This window comes from Erinaceus europaeus, chromosome 4 (genome assembly GCF_950295315.1).
Source record: "Erinaceus europaeus chromosome 4, mEriEur2.1, whole genome shotgun sequence".
NCBI lineage: Eukaryota > Metazoa > Chordata > Mammalia > Eulipotyphla > Erinaceidae > Erinaceus > Erinaceus europaeus.
This window is the reverse complement of record NC_080165.1, coordinates 105,876,540-105,900,488: the sequence shown is the minus strand read 5'-3', so window position 1 is coordinate 105,900,488 and position 23,949 is coordinate 105,876,540. Positions and strand designations below refer to the sequence as shown.

The 23,949-nt window shown below is 41.1% G+C and overlaps 1 protein-coding gene across 9 annotated transcripts in view; it reads right to left on the bottom strand.

Moving 5' to 3' along the window:
- The window catches only part of ERC1 (ELKS/RAB6-interacting/CAST family member 1), a 450,240-nt gene that overhangs the window by 351,284 nt on the left and 75,007 nt on the right, over positions 1–23,949 (bottom strand). The gene's annotated exons all lie outside the window — the stretch shown is intronic.

Genomic DNA, 23,949 nt, shown 5'->3' with positions numbered 1-23,949 from the left:
CCTGTTTTGGGGAGAAAGCATTATGCAAAAGGCTTTCATGCCTTATGTTCTTAAGGTCCCAGGTTCAATCCCCAGCACCACCATAAGCCAGAGTAGACCAGTACTGGGGGGTGGGGTGGGGGGGTGTGTGTATGTCTTTAATTAAAAATAAAATACTTAGGACAGGAGCCTGTACAACCTTTGCATCTCTCTGTTGGTCTGAACTCACATTTCGTGGTCACAGCTAGGAACATTCTAGGCTGTACTCATTTCAGGACCAGTCTTCCTCATAGGTTCTAGGTCAGAATGATGAGGTTTACAGTTAACGGCATATATATACTTTTATCATATTTGGGGGCTACTCTCTGTACTAATCCAGCTTTCTGGTCCTATTACCAACTCTGACACCCTCTTCCCAGGCAATATTTTTAACCTACCTGCATGTTAACTATCGGACTCAGGCAAAAATTAGCAAAGTCATGGGCACCTTGGGATATACCTAAAATAGACTTCCTAAAATACCTAAAATAGCTTCTTCCAATATGAAGACTCCAAACCTCATCTGCTATATCCTTACCATTAAGTTCCTGATTATTACACAATTTGCTCTGCTTTATATTTTAATGCTATTTAGCCACCAAATTGCAGATGCTACCATGACACCAATCTGATTTCCCTGAGCAGCCAACCTCACCAATGTGTCCTGGAACCCAACCTCCCCAGAGCCCTGCCCCACTATGGAAACAGGCTGGGGGTATGAACTGATCTGTCAACACGCATATAGAGCAGAGAAGCAATTATATAAGTCAGACCTCCCACCTCTACATTCCATAAAGATCTTTAGTCTATACTCCCAGAAGAACAAAAAAATAGGTAAGCTTCCAATAGAGGGGATGGGATACAGTGTTGGGAATTGTGTGGAATTGTACCACTCTTATCCCACAATTTTGTTGATCATTATTAAATCACCAATAAAAAGAATTTAAAAAGTAAAATAAATAAATTTAAAAACAGAAGTATATATGCCTGATGCACATAGAAATAGCCATACTGCTTATGATCAGGGTCCATTCAAATCTGTTACTTTCTTATTTTGATAATACCGTGTCATACATTAAAAAGGACAGAAAAGACAAAAGTACTGGTGAGGATGTGAGAAAAAGTGAATACTGTTGGTGGGAATGTAAACTGGTTCAACCTCTAAATAAACAAATGAATAAATATTTGGGGACCAGGCAGTGGTGTACCTGGCTAAGCACTCATGTTACAGAATGCAAGATCCCAGGTTTAAGCCTCTGGTCCCCACCTACAAGGTGAAAGCTTTACTGAGTGGTGAAGCAGGGCTGCAGATGTCTCTCTGTTTCTTTTCCTCTCTATCCTCCCTCCCCTCTCAATTTCTCTCTGTCTCTACCCAATAATAAAAATAAACAAATAAATAAATTGGTTCAACCACTATGCAAAACAGTCTGAAAAATCCTTGGAACATTAGAAATGAATCTACCATGTGATCTGGCAATTCCTCTCCCACAGACTTATCCAAAGGACACAAAGATAGCACTATCTATAATAGTCCAACTATTGAACTAGGGAACAACCCAAAAGTTCAATGATATATCACAGGTTAAGGAAAGTGTGTGTGCGTGTGTGCGTGTGTGTGTGTGAGTGTGTGAGTGTGTGAGTGTGTGTGTGTGTGTGTTGTGTGTGTGTGTGTGTGTAACAGATACACATAAGCAACCAATATGGTTGCCAAAATAATGAAACAAATACTAACAGACCTCATTACATACATGAACAGAAATGTAGGGAGTCAGGCAGTAGCATAGCAGGTTAAGCACAGGTGGCGCAAAGTGCAAGGACCAGCCTAAGGATACCGGTTCGAGCCCCTGGCTCCCCACCTGCAGGGGCGTCACTTCACAGGCAGTGAAGCAGGTCTGTAGGTGTCTATCTTTCCCCCTCTCTGTCTTCTCCTCCTCTCTCCATTTCTCTGTCCTATCCAACAACAATGACATCAATAACAACAATAATAATAACTATAACAATAAAACAAGGATAACAAAAAGAGAATAAATAAATAAAATTTAAAAAAAAGAAATGTAACAGTGGGAAATCTTAACATACCACTGACGAGAAAAAACAAATGCTCAAGACAAAAAAAAAAAAAATCAACAGGGGGTTGGGCGGTGGCGCAGTGGGTTAAGCACATGTGGCGCAAAGCGCAGGGACCAGCATAAGGATCCCGGTTCGAGCCCCCGGCTCCCCACCTGCAGGGGAGTCGCTTCACAGGCGGTGAAGCAGGTCTGCAGGTGTCTATCTTTCTCTCCCCTTCTCTGTCTTCCCCTCCTCTCTCCATTTCTCTCTGTCCTATCCAACAATAAATTGCGTCAACAAGGGCAATAATAATAGTAACCACAACGAAGCTACAACAAGGGCAACAAAAGGGGGAAAAAATGGCCTCCAGGAGCGGTGGATTCACAGTGCAGGCACCGAGCCCAGCAATAACCCTGGAGGAGGAAAAAAAAAAAATCAACAAAGAAACAATGGCCTTAAATGAAGCAACCAGTGAGATGGACTTAATATATATATAAACTTGATGTCAAAAGAAACAAATACACATTCTTCTCAAGTGCCCAAAGATTGACTATATGCTGAGTTAAAAGCAGTCTTGATAAATATTTGGAAATTAAAACCATTACATGCATCTCTTTTGCTCAAGTGTTGTATGGCTAGAAATCAATCACAAAAAGAAAATGAAGAAAATCTCAAATTTGTGGAGACTAAGTTGCCTGCTTCTGAATAACATCTGGATCAATGAAGAAATCAAAATAAAACTAAAATTGTCTGGTGAACAAAAAATGCAGAATGAGTTACTGGATATTTCAGGAAGCAGCAGAGGTAGTAAAAGAAAAGTTCACAGAAATACAAGTCCATGATGGCAGAGGAGGACCTGGAGGGGGTTGAAATGTTATATGGAAAACTGAAAAATGTTACACATGTAACTGTATTTTACTCTTGACTGTATACCATTAATCCCCAATAAAGAAAAAAAAAAGAAAGAAACAATTTAATATCACTATAAAGAAGCAACAGAAAGACCCAAAAGTTAGTAGATATGAAATTAAAAACTCAAAGTGGTCCCCACACCTATGGACATCTAATCTTTGACAAAGGTGCTCAGACTATTGAATGGGGAAAGGAAAGTCTCTTCAGCAAATGGTGTTGGAAAAAAATGGGTTGAAATGTGCAGAAGAATGAAACTGAACCACTCCATTTCACCAAACACAACAGTAAATCCAAATGCATCAAGGATGTGAATGTTAGACCAGAAACTATCAATTACTTAGAGGAAAATATTGGCAGAACTCTTTTCCACCTAAATTTTAAAGACATCTTCAGTGAAACAAATCCAATTACAAAGAACACTAAGACAAGAATAAACCAATGGGACTACATCAAATTAAAAAGCTTCTGTACAGCAAAAGAGAACACTATCCAAACAAAGAGACCCCTCACAGAATGCGAGGAGATCTTTACATGCCACACATCAGACAAGAGTTTAATAACCAAAGCATATAAAGATCTCGCCAAACTCAACAACAAGAAAACAAATAACCCCATCCAAAAATGGGGAGAGGACATGAACAGAATATTCACCACAGAAGAGATTTGAAAGGGCGAAAAACATATGAAAAAGTGTGCCAAGTCACTGAATAACAGAGAAATGCAAATAAAGACAACAATGAGATACCTCTTCACTCCTGTGAGAATGTCATACATCAGAAAAGTTAGCAACAACAAATGCTGGAGAGGTTATAGGGACAAAGGAACCCTCCTGCACTGCTGGTGGGAATGTAAATTGGCCCAAACTCTGTGTGGAAAGCAGTCTGGAGAACTCTCAGAAGCCTAGAAGTGAACCTACCCTATGACCCTGCAATTCCTCTCCTAGGAATACATCCAAAAGAAAAAAACACACCCATCCAAAAGTATTTGTGTATACCCATGTCCACAGCAGCACAATTTGTAATAGCCAAAACCAGGAGCAAGCCAGGTGTCCAAACAACAGATGAGTGGCTGAGAAAGTTGTCTATACACACAATAGAATACTACTGCTATTAAAAATGGTGATTTCATTTCCACTCAGAAACAGAAGTTGAGAAAGGAGAACAGAAAGCTCAAAGCAGTATCTGACTGTGTTTAGAGTATGGCACCTCAATAATCTCTGGGTGGAGGGTGAGGGTGGATGTTCAGCTTCATGGACGGGGGAGGGGGGCGGGGGGACACATATTTGGTGGTGGGAATGGTGTTAATATACACCGCTATTATAGTCTCACAAGCCATTATTCAATTTATATGAAGGGGAAAAAATGGATCAAGTGTCTCAAACTTTTTGATACATAGGCCATAGCTCTAAGTATATGTTCCTTCAGTCTAAGTATGTAAGAATTCAAACTGGCAATCAGATTAAATTTTAACAGTGGGCTGAAAAATTAGAAATATATTTTAAAAAATGGCAAATTCACCTTCTTCACCTCATCTTGGATGGAGCTTGGAATCATGTTAAGTGAGATAAGTAGAAGCAAAAGGATGAATATGGGATAATCTCACTCACAGGCAGAAGTTGAAAAACAAGATGAGAAGAGAAAACACAAAGCAAAACTTGAACTGGAGTTGGTGTATTGTACCAAAGTAAAAGACTCTGGGGTGGGGGTTGGGGGAGGGTTCAGGTCCTGAAATATGGTGGCAGAGTAGGACCTAGTGGGGGTTGTATTGTTATGTGGAGATGTTATACATGTACAAACTATTGTATTTTGCTGTTGACTGTAAACCTTTAATCCCCCAATAAAGAAGTTTTAAAAAGAAAAAGTAGGCTAGCAGTTGGCCATATAAGAAAATGGTCATTTTCAGCCTATGCACACAGTTGATTGCTCAGATGGGTAACTCATGTCAGTCTGGCACCCTGAGGGCTGGGCCCAGCTGTATCAGTGTCCCTCAGTCAAGCACAACAGCAGTTCTGGCAGTGTTACATGAAAAGATAGATCTGCAAAACAGCAACACACATGAAGCCTGCTAGGCAAAACACAGTGAAACCTTAGCAATTTCATTTTCTCCTTTCACTAATGCAATACAATGACTGCACTAGAAATAGGAAAGGAAAGCCAAATGGAGCTGCCCAGAGTCAACAGAAAGAACCTCCTGGCTTTGACAGTATCTCAGTAAAGAAAGAATCATATCCCACCCTCTCTCCATTGTTACCAGTCATCTCTATCAGGAACAACAAAATAGACCCCCCCTTAGTGGGTCCCCATAGGACCTTGCTCTCAACTTGGATCAACAACAGTAGAGAATGTTCCATCCTCAGAAGGGAGGCTGGATAACATACTTTATGCTACACCTGCGGAAAATGGGTCCTGATATTAGGGCAGCTTGGAATGCTCCTACTTAGGATCACAGAATATGAGCTCAGATCTACAGAGATGCAGAAGTCACATTGGCTCCTAAGCTGAATACGGGCCCCAGATCACATCAAATCGATGGGGTTTACAGTCAACAATATTTATACACCTTTCCCTATTTGGGAGCTACTCTCTTCCCTGATCCAGCTTTCTGGTCCTTTTTTCAACCATGACATCATCTCCCCAGATAATAACTTGGATCCACCAGCATATCAGATTTCAGGCTAAGGGGAAAAAAGAAAAAGAAAAAAAATAGTATAGCCACAGGCCCTTTGGAATATAATTAAAATATGCCTACTAGCTATCTATAAAATGGAGCCCCTCCTCGCCCCCCACAACTCTTCATCTTCACTATTCCAGTCTTTAGGTTCATGATTAGTCAACAATTTGTTTGGCTTTATATGTTAACTCTCTTTTCAGCCGCCAGGTTCCAGATGCTAGCATGATGCCAATCTGACTTCCCTGGACAGACAACCCACCAATATGTCCTAGAACTCCGATTCCCCAGAACTCTTCCCACTAGGGAAAGAGAGAGGCAGACTGGGAGTATGGATCAACTTGTCAATGCCCATGTTCAGTGGGGAAGCAATTATAGAAGCCAGACCTTCAACCTTCTGCATCCCACACTGACCTTGGGTCCATATTCCCAAAGTGTTAAAGAATAGGAAATCTATCAAGGGAGGGGATGGGATAAGGAGTTCTGGTGGTGGGAACTGTTGGAGTTGTATGCCTCTTATCCTATGGTTTTGTCAGTGTTTCCTTTTTATAAATAAAAAAAAAATTTAAATAAAAAACAATCATATCCCAAGAGGTGTAAATCTAATTTATAGGGAGCACATCTACATACAATTCAATTTATAGGACTCCAGCTAAAAGTCAAGAACTACTTTCACTGTCACTGTAAACTATTAACCCCCCAATAAAAATAATAATAATAATAATAATAGGCTCAATCGCGAGGGCCAGGCAGTGGTGCATTAAGTAGAGTACATGTGTTAAGCGGTGCATTGAGTAGAGTGCAAGTCCCCAGTCCCACCTGCAGGGGGAGGAAGCTTCAGAGTGATGAAGCAGACATCCAACTGCCTCTCTCTCCCTCACTTTCCCCCCTCTCTTCTCAATTTCGGTCTCTATTCAAAATTAGAAAATAAAAAAACTCAGAGTGGAAATAAGTGAAGTAAAAAAGATCATTAGGTTCCAGGGGTTTTTTGAGGGAGAAACTAAAGTAGACCTTTTTGTTGTTGTAATTTTTTTTTCTTTACCTGGGGGGAATTAATGACTTACAGTTGACAGTAAAATACAGTAGTTCGTACATGTGTAATATTTCTCAGTTTTCCACATAACAGCCTAACCCCTTAGGTCCTCCAGTAGACCTGCTTTGAGGCTCGCTGATGAAAAAAAAAAAAAAGAGAGAGAGAGGTAGGAATTGTATGGAATTGTATCCCTCTTAACCTACAATCTTGATAATCATTATTAAATCATTTGAAAAAAGAAGGAAAAGAGAAACAGGCTCGACATATGGATTAACCTACCAACACCCATGTCCATCGGAAAAGCAATTACAGATGCAGAACTCCCATCTTCCGCAACCCAAAGAGAATGTTGGTCCATACTCCCAGAAGGATAAAGGAGGGAGTCAGGCAGTAGCTCAGCAGTTTAAGTGCACATGGCACAAAGTTAAGGATCCTAGTTCGAGCCCCCGACTCCCTATCTGCAGGGGAGTTGCCTCACAGGCAGTGAAGCAGGTCTGTAGGTGTCTATCTTTCTCTCCTCCTCTCTGTCTTCCCTTCCTATCTCTATTTCTCTCTATCCTCTCCAACAGTGACAACATCAATAACAACAACAATAACTACAACAATAAAACAAGGGCAACAAAAGAGAATAAATAAAATTTTTTAAAAAGGGATAAAGAATAGGGAAGTTTCCGATGAAAGGGGTGGGACACAGAACTCTGGTGTTGGGGACTATATGGAATTGTACCCCTCTTATCTTACAGTCATTATTCATTATTAAATCACTATTTTTTTATAAAGCCAAAGAGAAAGAGATAGCATAATGGGAACAGCACATTCCTTGCCATACACACACTTTGATTTTAAGAACAAGCAAAACATAGGTGATGTCATGGCACTAGAGAGCTTTGTTGCTATTGTCCTCTCTCTCTCTCTCTCTCTCTGTCTCTCTGCCTCTCTGCCTCTCTGAATGAAAATGAAGGCCTAGCAGCAAAGGAGATTACTCAATGGCCATAGAATTATAACTGAATGCATGAGGATCTAAGTTTGATCCCTGACATCTCATGTGCCCAAGTGATCAACCTGCTTTTCTCTCCCTCTTCCTCACCTTGCCCCATGAATAAATAAATAAATCTTAAAAAGGGAGAGGAAGAAAGAGAAAGAGAGAGAGAGAGAAAATGAGAAAAAGAGAAAGGGAGGGGAGGGGAGAAAGAGAGAGGGAGAGGGAGGAATACAGGCTCTGAATCAATCTTTGACATCACTATGGACAGCAACAATGAACTCCACAGACAGTGGAGCAGTGCTCTGGCCTGCTCTTCCCCTCCCCACACACACACCCATACAAAATAAATTGGTCCATGGAGACAACTCAGCAGTAGTATAGGTTTGTGAGGTCAAATGTTTACTCTCTGACACTATCATAGATGATAGATTGATAGACAGAATGAATGAATAAATGAATATAGTAGTTAAAAGGATTTGCAATATATCTATATGTAACCTAAATGAAAAAGCCAGTGTCTAGGACACAAAGTCAGCAAGGTACTACAGTGCTTTTTGTCCTATTTAAAGAAATCTGTGCCACAGAGCACCAGCATGTAAGTACGGTGAAATCATAGCACAGTTTCAAGCTAAGCGTCCTGAGATTCTCCAACTATGCCAGTGGAACTGTTCAACAGACTAAACTTACAAGTATATACGGAATAACTATCACAAAGAGCACCACACATAATGATATGAAAAATAGTTCATTATAACCCAAAATTAAATATTATAAGAAAAGGACATTAACTGAAACTCTTTTTTTTTTTCTTGTACAGAAACTCTTCAAGGGTACTAAATGCAATGAGAAACTAGTGATGAGATTATTTTCATTTTTTTCAGTGGAGTTCTCATGATGAAAATCAGAATTTACCAGAAAAGAACTCCTAGTGGATCGACCAGTCAACGCCCATGTTCAGCGGGGAAGCAGTTACAGAAGCCAGACCTCCCACCTCTGCAACCCACAAGGACCCTGGGTCCATGATCCCAGAGGGATAGAGAATGAGAAAGCTATTGGGGAGGGGGTGGGATATGGAGATTGGGTGACGGGAATTGTGTGGAGTTGTATCCTCCCATCCTATGATTTTGTTAATGTCTCCTTTCTTAAATAAATAAATAAATTTTTTAAAAAAAGAAAAGAACTAGTGTTTTAATCTTTTTCCCCACATGTAGAAAAGCACAAGAAAATACAGTGAAATTACTTTAACTTTCTCTTTTCCTTTTCAAAATCTGTCATAAATTCTCCTTTCCTCTGTACTCCAAACCTCAGATACCCATAAAAACCAGTGAACGGGGGGTTGGGCAGTAGGCAGTGGGTGCATCTGGGTGACAAGTCTAGCAGATGGAGACTTGTCTCAAGTGGCCTCCCCCAGGGCTCTGTTCTGGCTCATACGCTATTAAATATTTACATCAATGACCTCCCAGAAACTTCTTCAAGGAAGTTTCTACGCCGATGACATCTGCTGTGCAACTCAGGCATCCAAGTTCGACATCCTTGAGGAAACACTCACGAAAGACATGTCTCTGATATCTGATTACTGTAAAAAATGGCGACTAATCCCTAGCACTGCAAAAACGGTATCATCTGTTTTCCATCTACACCATGCCTCGGCCTTGCGTGAGCTTAATGTGCAGCTTGGCGATACGAGAATCCGGCATGAAGCCCAGCCAGTCTATCTTGGCGTTACTCTCGATCGCACTCTGTCATTTCACGAACATCTCATAAAAACTGCAGCAAAGGTGGGCGCGAGGAATAACATCATTTCAAGACTGGCCAGCTCCTCATGGGGCGCGAGCGCTTCCACACTACGATCATCATCTCTGGCATTATGCTATTCCACTGCAGAATACTGTGCCCCAGTATGGTTCCGTAACCCCCATGTCCACTTGGTCGATTCCAAATTATATTCCTCCATGAGGATAATTTCTGGAACCATCCGTTCCACCACGGTTCCATGGCTGGCAGTTCTTAGCAACATCGCCCCTAACCCTAACCCTAACCCTAACCCTAACCCTAACCCTAACCTTAGCAACATCGTCGGGATGCGGCATCATCTAAGTTCATTTCCCACGTCTACGCTCCACCGGACCTGCCAATATACGCGGATATCTTTGCCCACCCTGTCCAACGCTTGACGTCTCATCACCCAATCTGGTCCCCTACGCCTACACTGAACTTCTCTGTTCCAGACTCTTGGAAACAGAGTTGGCAGTCAGCTGAGGTAAAGAACAAACACCTCATCACAGACCCCTGCAAGTGTCAACCCAGCTTTGACCTAGCACGTTATGATTGGGCCCTCCTCAATCGGTATCGAACAGACCATGGCCGGTGCACCGCTATGTTCCATCGCTGGGGAGCCAGAGACGACCCGAACTGCCCCTGCGGCTACAGACAGACTATGACCCACATAGTCAACGACTGCCACCTCTCCAGATTCAAAGGAGATCTCGAAACTTTACATCAGGCTCAACCTGACGCTGTTGACTGGCTACGGAAGAAGGGCAAACGCTAGAAGAAGAAGAAAGTAACAATACCATCCAATTTGAATTCCTTATTTTTTTTTCTTCTTGCTCCAACAAGGACTTCCACAACTAGATTGAACAGTAATGGTGAGAGTGGACATATTTGTCTAGTTCCAGGTCTTATGAGAAAAACTTTCAGGTTTTCTCCATAAAATATGATGTTATTCAGGGGCCAGGTGGTGCTTAAACACATTACCAAGAGCAAGGACCCGGGGTTCAAGTCCCTGGTCCCCACCTGCAGGGGGGAAAGCTTCACAAGTGGTCAAGCAGGACTACAGGTGTCTCTCTGTCCCTCTTCCTCTCTACCCCACCCCCGCTCCCTTTCAATTTCTCTCTGTTTCTATCCAATAATAAATAAAATATTTTTTAAAAGAGAAAGAAGTATGATGTTATTCATGCATTTAGTAGAGCACATCTTATCACATATGAAGACCAGGGTTCAAGCTCCCAGACCTCACCTGCAGGGGGGAGAACTTCACAAGAGGTGAACAGTGCTACTATTCTCTCTCTCTTTCTCTCTCCCTCTTCCTCCACTCTCTGTACCTACCTACATATCTCTGTCTCTCACTCTGTAACAAAGAAAAAGAAAAAGCCACCAGGAGCAGTTGAGTCGTGCAGACATCAAGTCCTAGCAATAATCCAACTGGCAAAAAAAAAAACAATTTTAAATGTTCCTAAGTATTTACTAATAAAGGGAAATATGTGATTAAATTTTTTCTAGCTAGAGACAGAGAAAAAGAGGAGGGAGGGAGGGGGAGAGAGAGAAAGAGAGAGACACACCAACCTGCAACACTACTCCATTGCTCATGAAGCTTGAAAAACAAGATTAGAAGAGAAGACACTAAGCAGAACCCAGACTGGAGTTGTGTATTGCACCAAAGTAAAAGACTCTGGGGTGGTTGGGGAGAGAGTACAGGTCTGAAAAGGATGACAGAGGACCTAGTGGGGGTTGTATTGTTATGTTGAAGTGCTATGCATGTACAAAGTATTGTATTTAATACAATTAATGTAAAACATTAATCCCCCAATAAAGGAAATAAAAAATGTTTAAAAGAATGTTCCATACTGAGCAATTCTTTATATTTATTTATTTATTGTCTCCAGAGTTATTGCTGGGACTTGGTGCCTGCTCTATGAATCCACTGCTCCTGGAGGCAATTTTTTCCATTTTTTTTTTTTAATTGGATAGGACAGAAAGAAATTGAGAGGAGAAGAGGAGGAAATAGAGAGGGAGAGAAAAAGATAAACACCTGCAGACCTGCTTCACTGTTTTTAAGTTTTTTTATTTATTCCGTTTTGTTGCCCTTGTTGTTTTATTGTTGTAGTTATTGTTGTTATTACTGATGCTGTCGTTGTTGGATAGGACAGAGAGAAATGGAGAGAGGAGGGGAAGACAGAGAGGGGGAGAGAAAGACAGACACCTGCAGACCTGCTTCACCGCCTGTGAAGTGACTCCCCTGCAGGTGGGGAAGTGGGGGCTCGTACCGGGATCCTTAGGCGGGTCCTTGAGCTTTGTGCCACGTGTGCTTAACCCGCTGCACTACTGCCCGACTCCCGCTTCACTGCTTATGAAATGACCTTCCTCCTATAAGTGGGAAGCCAGGGGCTCAAACCAGGATTCTTGTGCAGGTCCTTTCACTTCATACTATGTGCACTTAACCAGGTGTGCCACTACCCAGCCCCCTGCCAACTTTTTTTTTTTTACTAAATTTCAATGGCTCATTCTTAATTTAACAAAAGTAGGTGTGATGTTATTTCATGTCAATATTTAGGGTCCAGGCAGTGGCACATCTTATAGAGCTTGTATCTTACAGTGGACAAGGACCAACCTGGGTTCAAGCCACTAGTCCCCACCTGCAGGGGGGAAAACTGCATGAGTGGTGAAGCAGGGATGCAGGTATCTTCTTCATCCTTTCTATCTCCCCCTTCCCTCTCAATTTCTCTGTCTTTATACAAAATAAATTAATAAATTTAAAGTCACTGTATTACTTTACTTTGTTATGCAGTGTCAAGAAATGAAATCAGGACTTAACATATGCTGTGGTATTGCTGAACTGCCTCCCTGGCCCAATCTTTTTATTCTATATCTTCAGAGACTGAAAATGTTCTACATTTTCATAGACCATTTTAAAGAGATAAAAAGGAAAAGACACCATCTGTGGTACCCTCAATGCTCCCCAGTGATACTGAGTACCAAATTAAGACCTCACATGTAGAAGTTATTCACTTTATTTGCAGAATGACCTCACAGTTCCCAGAGCCAATATTTCGAACTACAAAGATCTACAATCCACTAGCATAAATTCTTGTTTGTTTTTTCTTGTTCCTAATGCCTGCCCTGCAGTACTGCCAAACAATTAAAAACAAGACATGAAGTTTCAGTCCATAATACAAACTCTTTTCAAGTTGTCATCACTTTTTTATTTTTTCCTGCAGAGCATTGTTCAGCTCTGGTTTATGTGGTACAGGGGATTGAATCTGGGACTTTATATAGTCTCAGACATGAAAATATTTTGTATAACTACTATGCTGTCACTCCTCACACATCATCATCTTCTTCATCGTGAGTATATGTTTTATTAATGGCTATTTATAACCTTTTTAATACCAGGTGGTATCCTCTCTGCAGATTTGAGTTATTTCAAAAAAGAGAATCATAAAATTTGGGGGCTTTTGCATTTGGCTTCATTCACTTAATACAGTACTTTGGAGGAATACCACATTATAGTTTGTATCCAAATTTCACTAATTTTAAGTTTCAATACTCTGCTTTACACACCTATCATATCTACCCATTCACCCATTTATGATCACTTGGCCATTTCCACTTTGGGTTATTACAAACTACTCTGTCATAAACATTTGCATGTACCTGTTTGATATATGTACCTAAGAGTGAAACTGCAAGTTTATATGGCAATTCCATCATTAACTTTTGTTTCATTTTTAGATTTATTCATTGACTGAGGAGACCAGAACATAAGATAGCTCTGCTCTGACCTATGCATTGCCAATGATTGAACTCAACAGTTTCACAAATGAAAGTCTGTGTTCTAGCTGCTGAGGCACTTCTTGGGCAGTATATTTAACTTAGTCAAACTACTTTTCACAGCAGATAAACAATTTTACATTCTCACCATCAACATTATACAAGGAAGGGTTCCAATTTCTTTTTTTAATTTCTTTATTATCTTTACTTATAGGATAGAGAAAGCCAGAAATCAAGAAGGAAGGGGAGACAGAGAGAAAGAAACAGAGAGATACCTACATCCCTGCTTCATCACTCACAAACCTTTTCCCCTGCAGATGGGAACCAAGAGCTTGAACTTGGGGCCTTGCACATTTGAATGTGTGCTGAACCAGGTGCACCACCACCCAACCCCCCAATTTTTCTATATCAACAACACTGAGAACCAACAAAGACTGAAAAATAAAAAAAAAAAAAGGAGAAAGAAAGAAAGAGAGAAAAAGGGAAGGAAAGAAAAGAGGAAAGGGAAGGGAAAGGAACTCATTATTCTGGCAGTCATGAAATTCTTGCATATACAGTGGCACCAGAAATAAATACATATATACATACATATGCCCAAAAAACATTCAGTCCCAAATACACAGTAATTTACCAAAAAAAAAAAAAAAAAACTAACACTATTATTCACTTAACCTAAATGCTGAACTTTGACTGCACTAAGATCAGATAAATAAACAGACAAGGTACGAACTAAGTGAATTGTTGAAGTGGGAGAGGAACGGAAACAAGAATTCTAATGACATACCAATGAAAAAACAAAGATAAAAATCCTGGGCTGGGAGTCGGGCAGTAGCGCAGCAGGTTAAGCACACATGGCACAAAGCGCAAGGACCAGCATAAAGATCCTGGTTCGAGCCCCTGGTTCAAGCCCCTGGCTCCCCACCTGCAGGAGGGTCGCTTCACAAGCAGTAAAGCAGGTCTGCAGGTGTCTGTCTTTCTCTCCCCTTCTCTGTCTTCCCCTCCTCTCTCCAGTTCTCTCTGTCCTATCCAACAATAACAACAATAACTACAACAACAAAAAAAAAAATCCTGGACCAGGAGGCGAGATCAATAACAGAGTAAATGACATGCATGCCTTAGGTGCCAGAGGCCAAATGTTCAAATCCATGCCACCACATGTCAGAACTGAGTGGTGTTCTGGTCTCTCATATAAATATTTTCCCCACCTAAGAGTTTGCAAGATTCAGCTCCTAATCAAGTGCAAATGTGCCTAGATCCTGGAAAAGCATTTGGCCTTAGAGCAGTTTTCTATAAGAAAGTCAAATACTGATCAAACTTAGATTTCAAAGGTTGAGGAGCAGGACATAGTTCATTCAGTAGATTGTACACTTTAACATGACTGAGGACCTGGATGTGAGCCCTGAGCACTGCACATGGCTGGGGGGAAGGGGCACTCCATGAGTGGTGGAGTAGAGCTATGGTGTCTGGCCTTCTCTTTCCTTGCCTCTATCTGAAATTGAAAGAAAAGAAAGTCTGCCAGAAGCAATGGAATCATGAAGGTGTGAAGCACTGGAGGCAAAAAAAAAAAAAAAAAAAAAAAAGTTTTATGTTCTGGCAAAACTTCATGAATTAAGAACCACGACAATTCAAATTCTGAATGCATAATTGTATGGCATATAACATTCAAAATACTTTCCTCTGTCAATTTTTGAAGACATGCAGGAGAATACATGAATTACAGGAATTCAGTTTAAAAAAAAAAGGACTTGCTGAATCTAAAGGTCAGGACACTACAGAAAGCATAAGAAGTAGGCTTGGGCACACTAGTACTAGTAAGTAAAAACAAAAGATGAGCAAACACTATCTAGGGAGTCAAGATTGGCTTTAAGGGAGGCAGAGTGGTGCAGGAGGTGGTGCACACATCAGTGTGCCCAAGGACTCAGCTTTGAGCCATGCTCCCCACCTGCAAGAAGGAAGCTTCACATGCAGTGAAGTGCTGAAGGTGTCTCTCTGTCTCTCTCCTTCTCTATCCCTGCCCCTTACTTTCTCTCTGTCCTATCATGAAAGGGAAGGGAGAATGCAAAGGAGGGGAGGGGAGAAGAGTGGGAGGGGAGGGGAGGGGAGGGGAGGGGAGGGGAGGGGAGGGGAGGGGAGGGGAGGGGAGGGAAGGGAAGGGAAGGGAAGGGAAGGGAAGGGAAGGGAAGGGAAGGGAAGGGAAGGGAAGGGAAAGGAAGGGAAGGGAAGGGAAGGGAAGGGAAACAGCCACCAAAAGCAGTGTATTTGTCATTCAGGCACTGAGCCCCAGCAATAACCCTGATGGTAATAAATAAACAAAGGAATAATTAGCTTACAAAACCACACTCCCATTTGCCAACAAGAAAAAACTGGTTTCCCCCAAACTATGTGAAAACTGGAGCAAACATAACAATTTTCAAGGTCTCTACTTTTAATCTGTCCTCTATTACTTACACATAGCTAATACGTGTGCTGTAAATACAAGATGGGCTCCCTGGTAAAAGAAAGATGGAGAAGACTGTTTTTAAGACCTAGTTTATGAGTAAAGATAAAAGAATTCCAGAAGAGGATATCCTAAGACAGAAAGCAAACAGGAAAGAGTCTGAAGAAGAAGTAAGTGAGTTATGAGGATAATTACAGGGATGATGTTATATTAAGAATGAGAGGGCAGACAGACAGATGGGAAGGAGAAAACAAAAATGGGGGAAATTCACGGGACCCAGGAATTTTCACCACAGTAAGTCCCTAACTTTCTAAAGTTATATATAAACCCTTACTTCACAAAATAGTGAGGAAAATTCACAGAAGACTAATAAGGTCAGAATTTAAAATATCCTCAGAGGTGGTACAGTGGGTATAAAGTCAAACTTGGAAGCATGAGGTTGAGACAAATTTCTTAACTAATAAGTATTGACAAGTTTATTTTCACATTTTATAATACATTTGAATTTTTTTTTCTGTCCCTCTTACCCCAAAACTATTCTCTCTTTGATAGAAAGGGGGGATCCCTTTCATGTTATTAGAAAATGCCCAGTCACAGCACCATACTCTAGTGACATAAAGTAAGTGATTGAAAGCCAACACAGGCTCCCCTCTCTGTATGACTGAGTCCACCTGGCAGAGCGAGTACCATCACAGGAGGCAAGACAGGTCACTGTTGGGGGCCCAGGCAACACTGGCAGGTGGCTTTCCAAAGACAACCTCATTCCAGGAGCAGGTCCCACAGACACCATCCCAGAAAGAAAAGGGCCTGTCATAGGGGGGGACTCCCACAGGAATATAGACATGATACCAGAGCAGAGGCCCCTGGTGCCTTGAGGGAGGTGAGGCTGTTGCCCTGCAGGGGGAGCGGCAGCAAGAGAGGATGAGGTGGAGAGAATCTGTTCTTGGAGAAATGCAGGGGCTGTTTTGTCAATCAAGCCTGGGCCTGCTTTCCAATCCATCTTTTTTTTTTTTTTTTTTGAGAAAAAAGAAAGCATTAGAATTTATTCTGGTTTATAAAAATCAGTTACATAGTTGCTTGTAAGAGGTTTTGTCCATCTCTCCACTTTTGCTAGAACAATCACAGTAGCACAATAGAGAGGCGTCTAGCTGGCCACAGCTATTATTATCATCATTATTACTTTGTAGCATACATACAGGGAACTGAAGGAATAACTGGCGATTTGGTGGGTTCCTGAAGTCGTTCTTGTTCTGCCTTGTTGCGGTCCCAGATAATCTCCTTGGTATTCCTAGTTGATCCAGGAGAGGAGCCCCATCCATCTTTTGACAGCCTTTCACATTCTCTCTGTGCTTTCTATCACTGCTGGCTGCCTTAACTGCAGTCATGGTGAAGTATGTATCATACTTAGTCAAAATAAAACCTGGGCATGTTGCTCTGCAGGCCAAGGGCAGCTCAGTGCATACTACCCAAAAATCACACAGCAAGCCCACTGTCCAACTGCTTATCCCAGCACATGCACAGCAGCTGGCCTTCCTACCCAAAGCTTTGTAGACACTCCAAGTCACTTATTAATTCAGCCAACTATCTAAGAAAACAAACTATTTCATTTTTAAATACACATATTTTTTCCACTAGTAGGGCTTTTTTTAAAAATAACATTTTTATTTATTACTGGATAGAGAAAATGAGAGGGATGGGGAAGATAAAGAGAGATTCAGAGAGACACCTGCAGCCCTGCTTTACCACTTTTGAAGCTTTCCCCCTGCAGGTGGGGGCCAGGGGCATGAACACTAGTCCTTGCTCAGTGTACTATGTGCTTGGTGTGCCACCGCCTGGCCCACACTAGTGGGGCTTCTAATTATCCTACTGATCTACTTACAGAAACTATTTCCCATGTTCAGTAGAGCCCTCTGGCTAGAACCTTGTGACTCACTGGACATTTTGTCTAGAGATGTACCCCAGCTGCTCCCTGCCTGTCATAGTGACTATTGATGCTTGATGTATTTTTCATTCTTTTGTAAAGGGGAACTACTTAAATATGAAATCTTCTATGGGGAGAATAATCCCAAAATAAGATATATTTTCTCCTATGTCTCTTGGAATAGCTCATCACTGATTTTGGTTTCTGACTGAATATCACTAAGTCCGTTGCAATCTTACAAAGACTCTAAGGGAGGCTTATATAGGCTAGTGTCCTAGTCTGCTTCATATTGATCTAGGATTTGAGCAAAATCCAAAACCCAAAAGTGAATTTACTTGCCCGTTGCATGATAGTAAGATCTGTAATTACCATTTGAACATTTGTTGTCATCAACAGAAGCCATTCATTAATCTAAGTCTCTAGTTTTCATATAAATTCATGGGAAATAAAGTAGACTAATAATGCAGAAATGTAGGTTTATCTTACAACTAAGAAATTAAAAACCTTATGGGGAAATCTGAGATTTTTTTAACTTCTTTTTTGGGGGATTAATGTTTTACATTCGACAGTAAATACAATACTTTGTACATGCATAACATTTCTCAGTTTTCCACATAACACCATAACCCTCATGAGGTCCTCTGTCATCCTTTTCCAGGACCTGTACTCTCCCTGCCACCCACACAAGTCTTTTACTTTAGTGCAATTCAGGTTCTACTTGTGTTTTCTCTTCTGATCTTGTTTTTCAACTTCTGCCTGTGAGTGAGATCATCCAATATCCATCCTTCTGTTTCTTATTTCACTTAACATGATTTCTTCAAGCTTCATTCAAAATGGGCTGAAAACAGTGAAATTGCCATTTTTAATAGCTGAGGAGCATTCCATTGTGTCTATAAACCACAACTTACTCAGCCACTCATCTGTTGTTGGGCACCTGTGTTGCTTCCAGGTGTTGGCTACTACAAATTGTGCTGCTAAGAACATAGGTATACACAGATCTTTTTGGATGGGTGTGTTGGGTTCCTTACAATACATCCACAGGAGAGGAATTGCAGGATCATAGGGTAGGTCCATTTCTAGCCAGTTGTTTCAATATTATTTCAACCCCCTGAGTTAGAGTACAGTGGCTGTTAAAGCCTCTTTTGTTCTTTTCTTCCCTCAAATACACATATTTTTAACATATTGAAATAAAGTCTATATAATACCTTTTTTTCATTATTTCAACTTTGTTGCCTACGAAACTGATTGAATAAATTTAACAAAGCTTCCTTTTCAAGACTAGTGATTTTAACTTGTAAAACATTGGTCTCCCCACTAGGAAAAGATAGAAATAGGAGGTATGGTTAGACATGTCAATGCCCATGTCCATGTCCAGTGGAGAAGCAATTACAGAAGCCAGACTTCCCAACTTCTGCACCCCATAATGACCCTGAGTTCATACTCACAGAGGGATAAAGAATAGGGAACCTTCTAATGGAAGGGATGGGATACGGAACTCTGGTGGCGGGAATTGTATGGAATTGTACCCTTATCCTACAATCTTCCTGATCATTATTAAATCACTAATAAATTTTTTAAAAAACTGGTCTCAAGCCTAGAAAAGTTATCAAATTCTCTTATACTCACAAAAGTGAAATAAGGAGCAACACGCCATTATTGACAAAAGAGTAATATTAGTTCATAATATTTTTTTTCTTTTTTGCCTTCAGGGCTATCGCTGGGGCTTGGTGCCAGCAATATGAATACACTGCTCCTGGCAACCATTTTTTTCATTTTATTGGATATAGCAGAGGGAAGTTGAAAGAAGGGGAGATAAAGAGGAAGAGAGAAATATAGACACCTGTTGACCTGCTTCACTACTTGTGAAGCATCACCCCTGCACGCACATGCCTGCCTCCAGGGTTATCACTAAAACTCAGTGCCTGCACTATGAATCCACTGCTCCTGGTGGCCATTTTTGCCAATTTTTGTTGTTGCTATTGCTGTTGTTGTTGGATAAGACAGAAAGAAACTGAGACAGGAGGGGAAGACAGAGAGGAGACAAAGATAGACACCTGCAGACTTGCTCCACTGCTTGTGAAGCAACCCTCCTGAAGGTGGGGGGCCAGAGGCTAGAACTGGGATCCTGTGCTTCACATTATATGTTCTTAATCCAGTATACCACTGCACAACATCTACCAATTTTTTTATTTATTTACTTATTTACTTATTTACTTATTTACTTACTTACTTACTTACTTACTTACTTACTTACTTATTTGGCCTCCAGGGTTATCTCTGGGGCTTGGTGCCTGCACTATGAATCCACTGCTCCTGGAGATCATTTTTCCCATTTTGTTGCCCTTGCAGTCGTTACTGTCATTGTTCTCACTGATGTTGTTGTTGGATAGGACAGAGAGAAATGGATAGAGGAGGGAAGGACAGAGGGGGAGAGAAAGATAGGCACCTGCAGACCTCCTTCACCGCCTGTGAAGCTACCCCCTGCAGGTGGGGAGCCAGGGCCTCAAACCGGGATCCTTATGCTGGTTCTTGCACTCTGTGCCATGTGTGCTTAACCCACTGTGCTACCACCCAACCCCCTCCCAATATTTTTGATGTTGTTGCCCTTTTTGATTTTATCAATGTTGTGGTTATTATTATTGTTGTTACTTATGTTGTTGTTGCCAGATAGGACAGAGAGAAATGGAGAAAGGAGGGGAAAACAGAGATGGGGAGAGGAAGATAGACACCTGCATACCTGCTTCACCTCCTGTGAAGCGACCCCCCTGCAGGTGGGGAGCTAGGGGCTTGAACCAGGATCCTTACACCACTCCTGCCATTTGGCACCATGTGCACTTAACCCTCTCCGCTACAACCCGACCTCCCCCAAAATATTTCTTTAAGTCAAACACCATACCTCCAAACATGAACAAAATGTTCAGAGAATTAAACTGGCTCAGACTTACATTTACAATAATCATTATTTGTACTAACATTCTATCAGTTATATCCACCAATGGACATGGGAGATACTGAGCAAGACAGCCATATACTATTATTGCCCATACGTATGTCAAAAATTATTCAAATATAAGTTCAAAGTTAGATAACATATCATAACTGCAACTGTTCCTAGAGTTTCTGTGACATAAATTCTTTTGTAATTATATTTATCCACTGCTGTTATATATACTCATTGAAGAGCATTATGAAAGAATTGCAATCTAAGATACTATAAATCTTAGCGCAAACGAAATTTAGATTGAAAAATCCTACTTTGTGGGGTTGGGGTGGTTGTTCAGCAGTAGAGTGCTCCCATTGTGTGTTTGAGATTCTGAGGTTGATCCCCAGTTCTACAAAAGAGCAATAAGGAAAACAATGATGGTAGAACAATGCTTCTCTCTTTCTCTCTCTCTCTCTCAAAATTTAATTTTAAATCTATCTTATAATAAATACGCCACAAAAATTGACTATGCAACATCAAGTAAGCATATTTTTTTATTTTACTTTATTTATAAAAAGAAAACACTGACAAAACCATAGAATAAGAGGGGTACAACTCCACACAATTCCCACCACCAGAACTCCCTATCCCATCTCCTCCCTTAAGCATATTTTTAAAGTAATAAATTCATTTTACTCTTGGTATATCAAAGAAAGTCAAATTTTAAGATGCTATAATTCTTGTAATAAAGGAATGCTTGGCAAACATGATCATAATTGTATCTACTTCCTGCCATAAATGCCAGCAGCAAGTACGTCCAATTTCAAGTTCCTCTGAAGCCAATTAGTGGGCAGGAGACAATCAATCCAAATGGGACACACATGGTATTCATTCTCGGGGGGGGGGGGGGGATCAGCAGTGGATACAACCAGGAAGGAAGCCATCTGTCACAAGAAAAAGAGGTGATGGTAGCTGAGAACGACTATCACATGTCAACTCAACCTGTGTTAACTATTAATGTCAAAATATAAATGAGAAATATAAGATTAAGAAAAAAATAATACTGTAAGTCAGCTAACATTGTAATTCTATCTTGCTATTAGGAAGAGAAGCCACAAAGCAAATAGAAACCACACACATGCAAAAGAAAAGAAAAAAGAAAAAGGAAGAAAGAAAGAAAGAAAGAAAGAAAGAAAGAAAGAAAGAAAGAAATAGGAAAAAAGAAAAGAAAAGAAAAAAGAAACTAACCTTGGACAAACCAAAATCCTATGATGCAGAACTTATGGATAGTATCCACTGTATTATATTTCTAGCTATCAACATTTGCTAAAAAAAGAAAGCGAAGTTCCAAATATGAAGGTAAAAGTGAATTAAATACAAAAGATAAATGCTTAAAAATTGGGGACCTGGGTGGTGCAGCGGGTTAGGCACACATGTCGCAAAGCACAAGAACCAGAGTAAAGATCCCAGTTCAAGCCCCTAGCTCCCCATCTGCAGGGGGGTCGCTTCACAAGTGGTGAAGCAAGTCTGCAGGTGTCTCTCTCTCCCCTTCTGTCTTCCCCTCCTCTCTCCATTTCTCCCTCTCCTATCCAACAACAACAATAACAACTACAACAAGGGCAACAAAATGGGGAAAATGGCTTCCGGGAACAGTGGATTCATGATGCAGGCACTGAGCCCCAGCATTAACAGAGGCAAAAAAAAAAAAGTCGGGGGCCTGGTGGTAGCACAGCAGGTTAAGCGCACATGCCGCAAAGTGCAAGGACTGGCCTTAGGATGCCGGTTTGAGCCCCCGGCTTCCCACCTGCAGGGGAGTCTCTTCATAGGCGTTGAAGGAGGTCTACAGGTGTCTTATCTTTCTCCCCCCTCTCTGTCTTCCCCTCCTCTCTCGATTTTTCTCTCTCTTATCCAACAACAGCAACAATGGCAACAATAACATCAATAACAACAAGGGTGACGAGGGCAACAAATGGGAAAATGGCCTCCAGGAACAGTGGATTCATAATGCAGGCAATGAGCCCCAGCAATAAGCCTGGAGGTTAAAAAAAAAAAATCAACCTTTATCACTGCCTTTACTTAATAAGCTACGCCTTCAGCGTATTTGTAGTCAGCCCCCAACTTCACCAGAATCTTTAGAATTTCATAATTTTTAAAGGAAATCTAATTTTTTGGTTTGCTTTGCTTGTGAGAGGCACTAAGAAAAAAGAGAAATGTCACGTAAGAGCACCATGGACAGTGCTGGAAGTACTCTGAGAGTAGTATAGTACTGAGCTGTCTCACACCCCCATCCAATAATTAATATTGGGACTAGACCTCTAACAAATCCCTCTCTCCACCATCACTGGTCATCTCCATCAGGAACAACATCATAAACCTCTCATGGGCCTCTATAGGACCCTGCCCTCAATGTGGAACAAAAGTGGTAAAACTACCGCACTTTCCAAAGGGAGGCTGGGTCTATACTCTGCCACTCAGAGTGGTCCTGAAATGAGTGCAGCCTAGAATGTTCCTAGCTATGACCATGGACTGCGTGCAAGCTCCAACTGACAGGAATGCAGGGGCTGCACAGGCCCCAGTGCTAAATATGAATAGACATGGGACCTAAGTCAGATCTAGGACTCTGCTAAGAATAAATTTTACAGCTGGTTAAGCGCACGTGGCACAAAGCACAAGGACCAGTGTAAGGATCCCGGTTCGAACCCTGGCTCCCCACCTGCAGGGGAATTGCTTCACAGGCGGTGAAGCAGGTCTACAGGTGTCTATCTTTCCCTCCCCCTCTCTGTCTTCACCTCCTCTGTCCATTTCTCTCTGTCCAATCTAAGACGACATCAATAACAACAATCATAACTACAACAACAATAAAAAAGGGCAACAAAAGAGAAAATAAATAAATATTTTAAAAAGAATAAATTTTAAGAAGTATAAATAGTGAATACAACAGAGAACACCACGTGAAATACACTTTTTTATGTTAGTGGTGTACAGAAGACACAGTACAATGTGAGCAGAGCACTTTTTAGTGACATTCATTTATATAAATTTTCGGTAAAAGCACAGCACAACACAAAAAATTAAATGTATAAAACAAAAATGAGGGAGTCGGGCAGTAGCGCAGCAGGTTAAGCGCGCATGGGCAAAGCACAAGGACCAGCATAAGGATCCCAGGATGTTCAAGGCCCTGGCTCTCCACCTTCAAGGGCGTCACTTCACAAGCAGTGAAGCAGGTTTGCAGGTGTCTGTCTTTCTCTTCCCCTTCTCTGCCTTCCCCTCCTCTCTCCATTTCTCTCTGTCCTATCCGACAATGATGACATCAATAACAACAACTACAACAATAAAACAACAAGGGCAACAAAAAGGATTAAATAAATTTTAAAAATTAAAAAAAAAATTAATTAAAAAATTTAAAAAAACAAAAATGAGTGAATATATAGGTATTTTCTGTTGACTACTCTCAAGA